The following is a 13,751-nucleotide window of genomic DNA, read 5'->3' on the forward strand; positions in this document are numbered from 1 at the left end:
TTAGTTTGCATTGGTTGGGTTTGCCCTTGCGTCAAGCTTAGGGTTGTGATAAAGACATCCTCACATTTTATCTATTTTTCCATGCATTTACTACGTGTCAACAGTTGTCGTGTCTTTACCTCTCAGTCATATTCCCACTGCTCCGTCTGTTAGTTAGGAGTAAGAGTAGTTTATAGTTTACAACCCCCATCATTCTTTTGTCCATCCGTCACAAACACATCATCGCATATTGTTAGCTACAAGTCCCTGAGTTCAACCTCGAATCACTCGAGAAACTTGTGTTCACGTTATACTTGGCATGAGCGCAAGAAAAATTGTGACAGGAACGCATGGTCATCGCATATGAGATCAACGAATACATTTCATTCCAATGCATGACCATCGACGCATGAGTATAAGCGCATAACTTAAGACATGCATCGCATATTGCGTCCCTCTAATTTTACGTCATCAAGTATACCGAGAAGTCCTTAGTAACCTAGCTTGTGGTGTGTATCTATATTTAGTCATGAGGCAGCTCTGCGTGCACGTATGACCCATTTATTTGGTTTACACCGCGGGGGGCATTCCTTGTCCAAAGTAACCCATCGTTGTAAACAATTATTTGTAGAGTTGGTGTGGTTTTCTGATAACTCTTAAATGCTTTATAATGCGTTTTCTATGAGATATGATCATGCCACTATTTTACTAGCATGTGTTGGAAATGATGTATCTTATATACTTCTCCAATGATTTACTGAGTGATTGACCAACATGACTGATGTTTTAGAAAGAGAACTTATGTTTATTTTAAATTATCACTCACTGGAATTTAGCTCATGCTTTTCCATGTTTTATGTTTACCCCCTCTAGATAGCAATAAAGTTCTGAATTCAAGTTGCATTGTCCACTGCCACACGACGAGGGTATCCTGCTACATTGTAGGTTTACATGTTTTGAAGTCCTATCGTAAATAGTTTGCATATCATGAACCATATGTATTTGAGTTTTGGGAGTAAGGGACAAAAGTAGTTTTTGTTGGGGTTGATGCACTAAATCTCATGGATACTGTAGTTTGTAATCGTAATGTACAAACAATTTATTTATTTAATAAAATATTAGATGTTTTATTCGACATCTAGTAGCATTAACCCACAAACTAATAAACTAACATCCAAGGTTATTATATGTAACTTAAACATGTATGTAGAGACATATGGATGGATCATGTTTAAGTAATAACCTAAATGGTCTGGAGTAGATGGATAAGGTTGGATACCTTATCCTGGTGACATTACGAATACGACCCGCTTTGTTGATGTTACAATTGTTGTAAAATGCTACAAATGATCTGATCCCGATCATTCATGTAGAGATATGTGAGCGGGGGTGTTCTATACAAAATAGTCTGTATAAGACCGAACAACGAAACGACTATCCTCATTATATAATACCGTTCATAATAGAGACTTATATTTCACCAGAATGACTATAGGTGACAGGACCTAAATCCTGAATGAGTTATGAACTCCTACCTATGAAGTGTAAGCTCTTGTCCTTTTTCCTCTTGTTTATGCTTAGGATTAACCTAAATAAGTGAGCTTATTATGTACCTAAATGGATAACTTGGATTGTATGACCTAAGAAAATTTTTATACTAAATGTTAAAGTTAAAGTTAGAAATTATTTGACAAATGTAAGTTCTTTTAGAAACTTATTAATACTTGTTATTGTTGGAGCAACTTATCAGTAATGTGCACTTGACTAGTGAATAGAATTTGTGTTTGGCTAAGTGTTACAAGGAAAGAAATAACAAAATTTTGTGGGAAATACAAGTTGGCCGAGAGGGGAGTTAGACTAATTTGTCTTGGAAAATTATTTTTGGATTAATTTCCTAAAATCTAAAATTAATTTAATTTGATAGATTATTTAGGCTACAAAGGATAAGGAAAAATGAGTAACAGCCACATAGTAGGTCAAGCAAGCAGCCGGTTGGATGGTTTTGATTGGAGGAAAAAGTGTGCAGCTTTGGCCAGAAAATTAAGATTTGAAGAAGATGATGGTTCTCCCAAATCACTCAGGAAAAATCTACCATTTTTGAACGAAATCAAAGCTTATTGAGTTGGGAGTTTAACCTGAGTCTTCCGAGGTGATTTGAAGTCGAAAAAGTGGAGAAATTGTAAAGAAAGTGAAGGTTGTCCGTAAAACTCGAAAGCTCAGTCCGTAAAACTCGAAAGTCTGAGCAAGGTGTAGTCTAGGAGAGATTCTAAGTTGTATGAGACGAGTTAAAGGATAAAAGTTTGAGGTTAGTTAGCTTAAAGGTTTCTTAACATAGTTTATGAAGGAAGTATGTGCAAATTTTTCGCTTTAAGTTGGGTTAAAAGTTGGTTAAAGTAAAACCAGTGTTTTGTCAAACAGGGTAGCAGCAGGCCAGCCACCCTTCCAAGGCTACCAACCCCACCAGTGTGCCTCTTGCTATGCCAGCACGCCTTAGCTTGCCCAGCCCTGCACACCACTGCCACAACTAGCACCCATGCCCATTTTTAATGTCCAATTGCTTGTTTTTTAGCATTATTGAAGCCCGATTAGGATTTTCTTGATATTTTGACCCTAAAATGAATACTTTTGAATTAAAAAGTGATTTTTGGGTTATTTTGGGTAATTTGAGAAAAATAAGCTTAAGGAGCCAAATGTAAATGTTTAGGTGTTAAAATGAGTTCAATTGGTCACATTGAATCACTGAGGGTTTTTCAAGATTGATTTGATCTTTTGTGATTGTTTAGTAACCTTGGGACTTTATTTCAGGTCCAATTGAGGTTGGAAAGGCTTATAATCCGAGTAGCTCATGCCAATGATTATGAGTGGTTTATTTTTTTTAATGTTTTTATATAGAAAGTAATCATATATGATAGTATGCTATGATTTAATAAATGTGATGACATGATGTGTTTTACTTTATTAATATGTCAAAAATGTTTAATCATGATTTCTAAACTTTTGTTGGTTTTATAAGAGCTTGATTTATCAAAACGTAGTTTGGAATCAGAGTTTATATAATTGTGATTTGTATGGTTTTATATGAAAACCTCTTGATGGTGGATTCAAGGTTGTTGAATGGTTGTAGAAGTGGTTTCAAACTACTTATTCTTGTACCTGATAGATGGTTATTTTTCCATCTACTTGAATGTGTTTAAATAACAAAGCTCAGGTGATCAGAGGGGCTACTAGGGTTAGATGTGGCCAAAGTATACTGAAAAGTCTAGAGGAACCTGCGCCTATAGCGCCATCCAAGTTATCAGGGGGCTACCATCGGGGTCAGATGTGGCTAGAGTATACCGAGGAGTCCAGAGTAACCTGGGCCTGTGATGTGTATCTATGCCTAGCCTTAAGGCAGCTCTGCATGCACATATGACTTTGTGATTTGGTTTACACCGCAGGGAGCATTCTTTGTCCATAGTAACCCGCGGCTGTAAACGAGTATTTGGGTATGGAGTTGGTGTGGTTTTTTTATAACGCCTGAATGTTTTATAATGTGCTTATTATTGGGGTTGATGCCCTAAACTCTTGTTGGGTCCTATAGTTTCTAAACACTGTATTGAACAAACGGTTGTGATGTAATAATATGAGATATTTTCTTCACTGTTGTTTATGAAACATAGGATGTTTTAATTACTTTACCACAAACCAATAAACTAAGATCCCTGGTTGTCGTTGTAACTTAAGCATGTATATGGAGACATACAAGTGGATCATGCCTTAAGCAATAACTAAAATGGTCTATTGTATATGGATATAGGAGGGAAACCTTATCTTGGTGACACTACGGATGCAGCCCGCTTTGTAGATAGTTACAAGTTTTGTGACGTGCTATAGATGGTCTGATCTTGATCATTCATGTGGAGACATGCAAGCGGGGGCGTCCTCTACAAAAGAGTTTGTATAAGACTGATCCACGAAGTGTTATAGTCTCGTTATATAACGTCATTCATGACAGAGACTTCACTTCACTAGGATGACCATAATATGACCTTAATCCTGAATGAGTTGGGAACTCCTACCTTTGAGGGCGGTTCTTTGATTTGCATAGGTGTGAGTGGCCAAATTGCCGATCCAAACTAACCACTTTGGGGATTCGTCTGATTGGGGAGCTGGGAACTCAGCTACACAAGATGGAATTCACTTCATCCCCAAAGTAGGGGTAAGTAGATAGATTGCTCCCTTAAGGGTTGATTCTAGGGCTTGAATGATGTGGCGCCACATATTTTCTCATGGCCTGAGAAGTGTCCACTCATAGTAGGACTATGAGATATTGTTCATTAAAGGAATCAGTGGTACTTAAGAAGTTAGATGTAATTACAAGGGCAAAACGGTATATTGGCCCAACTGTACTTACAAGCATCTGTGAAGGGTTATCGTACTATTGATTGGTTATATCCGATGGACATAGAAATATATATGTAGTGAGAAGGTGTTCGAAAGTTAACAGATGGTAGATCTTGTGGCTAAAGAGTTTAGTCAACTATTCACGTACCGTTGGAGCTTCAAACTACAAGTCTATAAGGTCCCCTTGGTAGATCAATGGATTCAAGTTGAGAATTAGTTTTTGGGTCAATTTGAAGTGTTCAAATTGACTAAAGGGAGTTTGATTATATATGATATGATTAAACTAGTTCAATTATATATGATATAATTGACATGATGTATGAGATACATTAATTGGAGGAACATGATGTAAATATGATTTATATCAAGTATAGAAGAAAAGAACTATGGTTTAAATATTGCATATGATGTGACATTAAAACTATAGGTTATAAATATAATATGATAAGTTAGTTATTATATTTATTTATAATTAAACAATTATGAGATAATTGTTGGTGGTTTTCTCCATAATCGTGCGTAAAAGTGGGAGGTTGTATTCAATTTTCATAACTAAAAGGATAAAATGAAAATAGTTTTCATTTTGGAAAGTATTGGATAATCGCTTCATAAATTGTACACTGCCTATCGTTTAGCTCACGAGAGCCTACATGACAGCTCAAAGTGTTTTCCTAAACGATCGTGTACACGCGTTTGTCTAAACGATCGTGTACATGCGTTTGTCTAAACGATCGTATACACGCGTTTGTCTAAACGATCGCGTACACGCGTTTGTCTAAACGATCACATAGATTTTACTAAACGATCGTGTTGTTTTACTAAACGATCGCACACCTGAGCGAGATTCACTAAAAGATCGTCTAAATGACCAGACCTATTTTACTAAATGATCGTGCACCTTTTCTAAACGATCAAGCAGAAGTCTATACGATAGACTCAAACTTCTCCCACTTGCTTAACCATTGAATATGATCGTTCTTTCTTCCTTCCTTCTACCAAATCCAACAGAGCCCACACCTCCTGGATTCTCACTCTGAGAATACCAAGGTCACTGAGTGGTGGTGTCCAAGTTGCTTCTTGTTCATGGAGAAGACTGATCGTTTTTTGAGCAATAACGAGAGATTTTGGTAGACGATTGGCTTGCCGTTGTAGTGACAATGAGAGGTGCTGATCCAAGCAAGAGCGAGAGATAAATAAAAGAAAAGTTCTACAAAGGTGAGTCTCTTGTTCCTTTGTATTTAATTTGTTGAAAGCATGTCGTAATTTGTTCCGAAATGCATAACTTGTATGTATGTTTGTGAATGCTTGTTTTTCTGTCATAATGAATTTGGAACGATCTTGCTTCTGCTCATAGATTCTCTTTGATAAGAGTTCCTTCAAATTCATTGGACTATAACTTATGTTCATAAGGGTCATCACAATGTTGACTGGTTATATCAATGGACATATAAATATATCTGTAGTGTGAAGAGTGCAATTATCAGTCTTTAGTGGAGTGATCGGCAGTTATGGATGTTGAATAATTTAATTAAAGGAGTTTAATTAATTATTCAAGTACCATAGGAGCTTCAATCTACGGGTTCACAAGGTTCACTCTATAGCTCAACAGGGATTATTAAGAATCAATTTTTGATTAATTTGGATTGATCAAATTAATTAAGAGAATTAATTATATGTGATATAATCAAACTTAATTATATCATGTATTTGACACATTATAATATAAAGCTTAATTGAGAGGAAATACATTTTTTTAATATGATTCAAATATTAATTATGTGAATTAAATTTAGTATAAATGAGATTTATATTAAATACAATGCATTAATGAAATAATTAAAACTATAGATTATATCGTATTTGATACAATATTAAACTATTGGTTATGTGTTATATATATATATATATATATATATATACCACTTATTTAGATTAAAATTAATTTAATTTAATTTTAATATTAAATTTAAAAGGGAGGGAAATAACTTCCCTCCCCTTAATTTTATCTTAAACTTACATAGTGAGTGGGGGACAGTTTGAGATGTGGTGATAATCTTCTTCACCGAAGATTTAGGGGATTTCGTGAAGAAGGTTCAATTCTTCAAGGGTAAGTCTTTTCTTGAAACCTTAATTTATTTTCCCCCTCTTTTGCATGTTGTATAATTTTATGTGATAATGCATATTTTGTTCTGTAAATTTTCATTATGTGAAAATAAAAATTCGTTCGATCCCCGCTTCCACAATGGAACTTCACAGTTTCTTCTACCAGAGCATGGTTTTGGTCCCAAATTTTATTGTTCCAGAATTGATTTTACAGATCTGGTAGGTTTATGTATTTTTCCATATGATGAATGGATGTTGAATGTGTTGCAATTTTTGGATGTTTTGGGATTGGATTTCAGTTTTACTGCTTTATTTTTACAAATTTTGATTTGTGAGATTCTGGTGTTTTGGGCATAATTAAAGCTATAGAGTCTGTCATTTGAATGTCTTGAGTCGTTTATGATTGTTTTGGCATTTTTCTGGAGAAAACGAGGCCAAAATTGGAGGAAAATCGAAGGAATTTGAAACTGTATAGTGGCTACTGTACAATAGTGTTGCAATGTTGTGCTAGCGTTACAATGCTGCGAAGGGCAGAATAGAATGTTCTTTCCGTAGCATTGCAACACTAGGTCACAACGTTGTAATGCTCCAAGATGAAAAGAATCAATCGGTTCGCACGTGGTTTAGTTCGTGGCTCAGCTAGTTCGCATTCAGTTCACTTGGTTTGAGTGGTTCAAGGGCGGTTTGGGTGCTGGGCGGTTTGATTTGTACAGTTCAAGGTCCCGTTCGCTTGTTTTGAACTGGTTGATCTATTAATTTTTAATAGTTAGTTGTTTTTAATTAATTAAATTAATATAAGTGTTATATTAATTTAATCAATTGCTTATAAGTCCATTCTCGATCCAATAATTGTTTAAATTATGTGTATGATGTATGGTTTAATTTATATAATTATATGTCATGATGTATGCCATATAATAAAATCCCACCATAGTTTATGCATTATTCATGTATCATTTATATTATAAATGTTATAATATATAGTTGAATGATTTAATTTTATAGCATGCTCAGTTCATGCATCATATAATATAAACGTTATAATATATGTTTGTATGCATTAATAACATAGTCATGCATCATTTATATTATAAGAGTTATAATATAGGATTAAATTGACTAATAAAAGGTTAAAGTTTAGCAAATCTATCTATAAGGGACCTTTTGTCTAAGGTGAGTTATGTCTAGGCTGGGGTATTTAAGTTGACAGAAACAAAACACCCATGCCTGGGAACCTATCTTGAAAGGTGAATTAGATAGATTTTAGAACTTGTTTTATTTCAAAGATAAAAGTTGTTTTTGAGCGGACTTAATAAATGACTTAGACTAAAATCAGTAGCCAAAATACTCTAGGTTAATGAACCCCTAGGTAGAACATTCAGTGGGAGGTACTTGAGACATTTGATGTTTCATTTAAATATCTCGCGTTTCTCCCTTTATTGTCCACTGTGAGATCTACCTTCGGCCTCGTGACACCATGGAAGTATCCCCCTAAAGGATGGTGTTTGGGTAGGTCAATATCAAGATGGATGGAGAGAATGTTCATAGTAAGTGGGAGTGGGAAGTGCAACAACATATCCCATGGTCTCTCCCGTTAGGTTGATTAAAGTTTCTGCACATCGCCTTGAGGCACCCTAGGAGTGTCCCCCTATAGGATGGAAATTTTACATGTTTATTTGATCTCCTGTAAGAGGATAAGATTACTTAATCTCTTGTCCTAATCTGCTTCTTCCCTATGGTGGGCTCATTAGGACGAGATTTTGGGGCCGAAAACGAGGGATCACACTTACGTGGAATTGTTAAGGGTTAACAGTTTTGGACCAAATAAATGGTGGCTGTTAGGTTCAGTTCCAAGAGTTGTTTATGCTTGATGGTTGAGAATGTCTCATCCTAGTGAAGGGGCATCTGATCACCCCACCGGTAACATTTGTCCTGCTTCGCTGGGGCATCATTGCAAAATAGAAGTTTTAATCACTTAGGGTACTTGGAAACTGTTTTGCTAAAACTAATTGGTTAAAATGTGGTTTAGCAAAGTCTTACAAAGTTTGTTTGTTTTTCAGCAACGATTTTTTAAAATGGATACAGACATAATCGCTTTGCTTAGCGCCGAAAAACTGAATGGTCACAACTATTCAAGTTGGAAACATATGATCAGGACGATAAAAATCATCGACTATTCAAGTTGGACATGGTTCATTGGATGATGAGTTATGCTTCCTTATCGGACTCGTTTTGGGGTTTCCCAGTGGAGACGGTGATACACATACTCAATTGTGTTCCTTCCAAGAGTGTTGCGAGAACACCTCTAGAGTTGTGGAATGGGCGTAAAGCTAGTTTACGTCACTTTCGCATATGGGGTTGCCCAGGATATGTGCTTAAGGCAAACCCCAAGAAGTTGAAACCACGGTCGAGGTTATGCCTCTTTGTAGGTGATCCCAAAGGTACACGAAGGGGTTACTTTTATGATCCGTTAGAAAATAGGGTGTTTGTTTCCACGAACACTACTTTCCTCTTGTCCATTGCCGCTTATTATAATTATGAGATTTGGCAAATGGACGTCAAGACGGCCTTTCTGAATGGCGATCTTGAGGAGACCATTTACATGGTGCAGCACGAGGGATTCATTATCCAAGATCAAGAGCAAAAAGTTTGCAAACTGAATTGGTCCATTTATGGGCTGAAACAGGCATCTCGATCTTGGAACATTTGGTCTGATACTGCAATCAAATTGTATAGCTTTGATCAAAACGTTGATGAACCTTGTGTCTATAAGAAGATCATCAACAATTCAGTAGTTTTCTTGGTGTTGTATGTAGACGATATCTTAATCATTGGGAATGATATAGGTCTACTGATTGCAGTTAAGAACTGGCTAGCGACCTAATTCCAAATGAAAAATTTGGGAGAGGCTCAATTTGTTCTAGGTATACAGATCTTTCGGGATCGTAAGAACAAAGTGCTAGCATTATCTCAGGCATCGTACATTGACAAGATGTTGGTCAAGTACTCAATGTAGGACTCCAAAAGGGGCCTACTGTCATTCAAGCATGGAGTCACTTTGTCTAAAGACATGTGTCCTAAGACACCTCAAAAAGTTGAGGAGATGAGACGGGTCCTATATGCTGCGTTGGCAGTCTCATGTATGTGATGCTCTATACTAGGCCAGAATTTGCTATGCTGTGGAATAGTCAGTAGGTATCAGTTAACCCAGGCTTGGGTCACTGGACCGCAGTTAAAAATATCCTCAAGTATCTTCGGAGAACGAGGGACTCCATGCTCGTGTATGAGTCTAGGGATTTGATTCTTATTGGATACACATATTCTGACTTCCGACTGATAAGGACCCTTGCAAGTCCATTACAGGGTCAACTTTTACTCTTAATGGAGGAGCTATAGTGTGTGACGAAGCACTAAGCAAGTATGCATCGCCGACTCCACGATGTAGGCCGAGTACTAGCGGCTTGCGAAGCTGCTAAGAGGCCATCTAGCTCAGAAAGTTCCTAATAGAGTTGGAAGTTATCTCCAGACATGTCTAAGCCCATCACCCTCTATTATGACAATAGTGGTGCAATGGCGAAGTCCAAGGAGCTCAAGAGTCACAGGTGCGGCAGACACATAGAACGGAAGTATCACCTAATCCGCGAGATAGTGCATTGATAACGGGCAGAAATGCACGTTATTATAGCGCAAAGATATAAAATAATGAAGGATTGCGATGGTAAAAATATGTAAAACTGCGTCCAAAAGCATTAAGTTTTGAACATTGCGATCGCATGTGTCCATCGCATTAAAACAGCTAATTTATATATTTTGTGCAGGAAAATGCGTTGGCGCAAGGCGAAATTGCGACCCAAGGAAATTAGCATCCGAGCGTATAAAAGATTGTGACTGTAAGGCTATGCGATCATATGTGTTCGCGAAGATCTACTCAAGAAGGTGGTCGCATAGAGCCAACGCATCAAGGTGAAAGCTTAATAAATCACAATGGGACAGAAAGCTGATGACGGTCGAATTCGAATTTAGTTGACAAGCCGTTAATGACACGCTGTAGCAAGTACACTCAACTTTTCGGTGACAATTATTCGACACATCAAATAGAGAATTAATGACATCCCATCAGTGCAATCATTCGAGAGAAAAAGGTCTTCACCCTGAAGCTCTATAAATACAGAAGGCCACCTTCGTTAAAGAAGTTCAGAGAGTTTGGTTCCGCTATTCAGAATTTATAGTTCTTCTTCACCATAGATAGTCGTAGTCTACAATTTTCTATGCTTATAAGGCAGAGGCGAGTGAAGGGAGAATACGCCGAGAGATCATTTTGGTTAACTCAGAAGAGTGCCGGGAAACATCGAAAATAGAGAGAGGGCCAACTCTTACGGAAACAAGAACATCTTTTGGGCAAAGTAGAGAAAACCTAGTGTAAAAACCTTGGGAAGCAAGATATTGCTACCAGACTCTCTATCCTTATTTTCCATTGTCATTTTGTATTCTTAACTTACTTATAAAATGGAAATTGCATCTTTATATCTGTCCACTCTCTGTACCTTACGCATGTGTAACTAAATTGTCGAATGGGTTGAGAAGCACTTAGCTAGCATGACCTAAGATCTTCATTTTATGCGATCATCTTGTATTATGTATGTGTCATTCGTCCTTTAGAGATGCTCGGGAGGGTGGTCTAAGGATAGAATCGAGGCTTGAAAAAGTTAAATTAGAATATAGAATCGGGAGGATTAGAACCGCATAATCAAGAGATAGAAACTTAGGAATAAATTCTATTTGCTATTAACGCATCCCATGCACCCTAGAGATAGGATATGATTGTATGCGGTCACCTTGAACCTGTGTGCATCATTCATCATCGCATAGGTAAGAAATAGAGACTTAGGAATAAGTCTTATAGACATCATCGCATACATCGCATGCATCCTAAAACTAGGAGCTATCGCATTTGCATTGGAAAATGAATTGCTCTCGCATGAGTGTAGCATGATCGTAATCTCAGAAATCGTTAGCGAAAGACCTTCTCAACCTGTTCCTCCGCATACTCATTGTACTTTCGTTGTTATTGACTCTTTTCTCAATTCCGCCGCATAGACTTTATACATTAAACAAACATACCAACCAACGCATTGTTTTATTTGCCATCGCAAGGTAATTGATAATTACTATCGCATACTGTTTCCATAGTCCCTGTGTTCGACCATGGGCTTACCAGGCAACTTAGTTGGATTTATACTTGAATCTTGCTAAGAAAACTTGCATGCACAACGCATATTCCACCATTGCATTCTACACCATTATTTCATCGCATTAACCACGCATCAAGTTTTTGGTGTCGTTACCGGGGACTACAGCAATACATTGTGCTAACGGTAACTTTTTTTTTCTTTACAGACTCTCCATCTCTATGCACTACTTTTCCTTAGGTAAGGGAAGAAACGGGCATCGTATGAGTGAAGGACAAAATCCTGAGCCCGATTACGACCCAGAGATTAAGAGAACTTTCCGAAGAAGAAGAAGAAATGGCCGCCAACAACAACAACAAGAGAAAGATCCAAACATGGCGAGCAACCAGAAAATGGAGCACCAAATACAAATAATATCATGGCGAATCCCATCTTCTTGGCGAACGATCACAATAGGCCCATCTGGGACTATGCGTCGCTAACCTCTATGATTTCTCACCAGCAATCATGAGGTCAGCTCTTGACGGATTGAGGTTTGAAATGAAACCAGTGATGCTGCAGATGTTTTAAACTGTCGAACAGTTTGGCGGTAGGCATGGCGAGGATCCACACGCCCACCTCCGGAGTTTAATTGAAATCTGTAATACGTTTGTATTCCCAAACACCTCTGCTGAGGAGGTTCGATTAACATTGTTCCTATTTTCGTTGTGTGAAGGCACGAAAATGGGCTCATTCTCTCGAACCAGGGAAGATTACATCATGGGAACAAGTAGTTGAGAAGTTCATGAAGAAGTACTTCCCCCCGACGGAGAACGCCAGAAGGAGGAAGTTGATCACTAATTTTGAACAGGATATTGACGAATCGCTCAGTGACGCCTGGGCGAGGTTTAAGAGGCTGGTAAAAGACTACCCGCATAATGGCTTACCAGATTGTCTACAGATAGAAATTCTCTACCACGGTTTGAACCCTGCATCGTAGACGGCTGATAATACGGCAGCAGCTAGTGGTTTGCTCGACAAGACATATGACGAGGCGAAAAATATACTTGATCGAATTTCAAAAAATCACGAGGACTGGAAAGAAAGTGATCGACGACTAAGAATTAAAGATAGTGACATAAATAATGGGGTCATCGCATCCCTACAAACCCAAATGAACACGATGATGAATCTAATACAAGGCATCGCAATCAATAGCACAAGAACGCATAAAGGGTTGGTCAACGCAATCCCTCAAATGACCACGAGTGACCGCGAGTTGTGTCATCTGTGGAGAAGCACATCTGATTGAAGAATGCCCTAGGAACCTGCAGTCAATATGCTTCATAAAGAATAACCCTTTCTCTGATACGTACAACCCCGGGCAGAGAAACCACCCTAACTTCGCATGGAAAAATTAACAACAAAATTTTCAACCAGTGGCACAAAAGGAAGGGCCACCAGGATTTTTCCCACGAACAAACGGTCAAACGCAAAACCAAGCCAACTATTCGCAGGCGTCACAATCTTCATCTTTGAAGAGTTTACTGAAGCAATATATTGAAAAGAATGAAATAGTGCTTCAGAATCAAGCGACGTTCATCCGCAATCTTGAAATTCAAATAGGATAGATTGCGGGGGAACTCAAAAGTAGACCGCAAGGAGCGTTGTCAGGCTCAACTGAGCTCCCTCGCAACTCTTGGGGTACAGGAAAGGAACAATGCCTAGCAGTCTTCTTGCTAAACGAAAAAACGACAGCGGAAGAAGGGGAAGAGACCACCAGAACCAACCCGAATGCAGTGACAATCAAAAACCTGTTGACATATGATTCAGAAGAGCCTGAGAAGATGAACCCAGAAGTTGCGTCCACCTTCAAGCTTTTAGAACACGAGACAGAAGTACAACTACCACCATTCCCCCAAGGATTGAAAAAGAAACAGAATGATGAAGGAAAGATCGCTACAGTGGCAGCAACGCAAAATACTATGATCCCATAAAAAAATGTGAGACCCAGGAAGCTTCACGATACCCTCCTCAATTAGAGGGGTCTACATTGGTCAAGCACTATGCAATCTTGGAGCGAGTATAAACTTAATGTCGCTGTCCATTTTCAAACGA

At 37.9% G+C, this 13,751-nt stretch overlaps 1 non-coding gene across 1 annotated transcript; it reads right to left on the bottom strand.

The window, feature by feature from the left end:
• Positions 1-12,471: 12,471 nt before the first annotated feature.
• Positions 12,472-12,578, bottom strand: LOC120074866. Its single transcript, XR_005481143.1, has one exon. It is a non-coding gene; the product is annotated as a small nucleolar RNA R71 (small nucleolar RNA).
• Between the last annotated feature and the right edge of the window lie 1,173 nt (positions 12,579-13,751).

This window comes from Benincasa hispida, chromosome 3 (genome assembly GCF_009727055.1).
Source record: "Benincasa hispida cultivar B227 chromosome 3, ASM972705v1, whole genome shotgun sequence".
Taxonomy (NCBI): domain Eukaryota; kingdom Viridiplantae; phylum Streptophyta; class Magnoliopsida; order Cucurbitales; family Cucurbitaceae; genus Benincasa; species Benincasa hispida.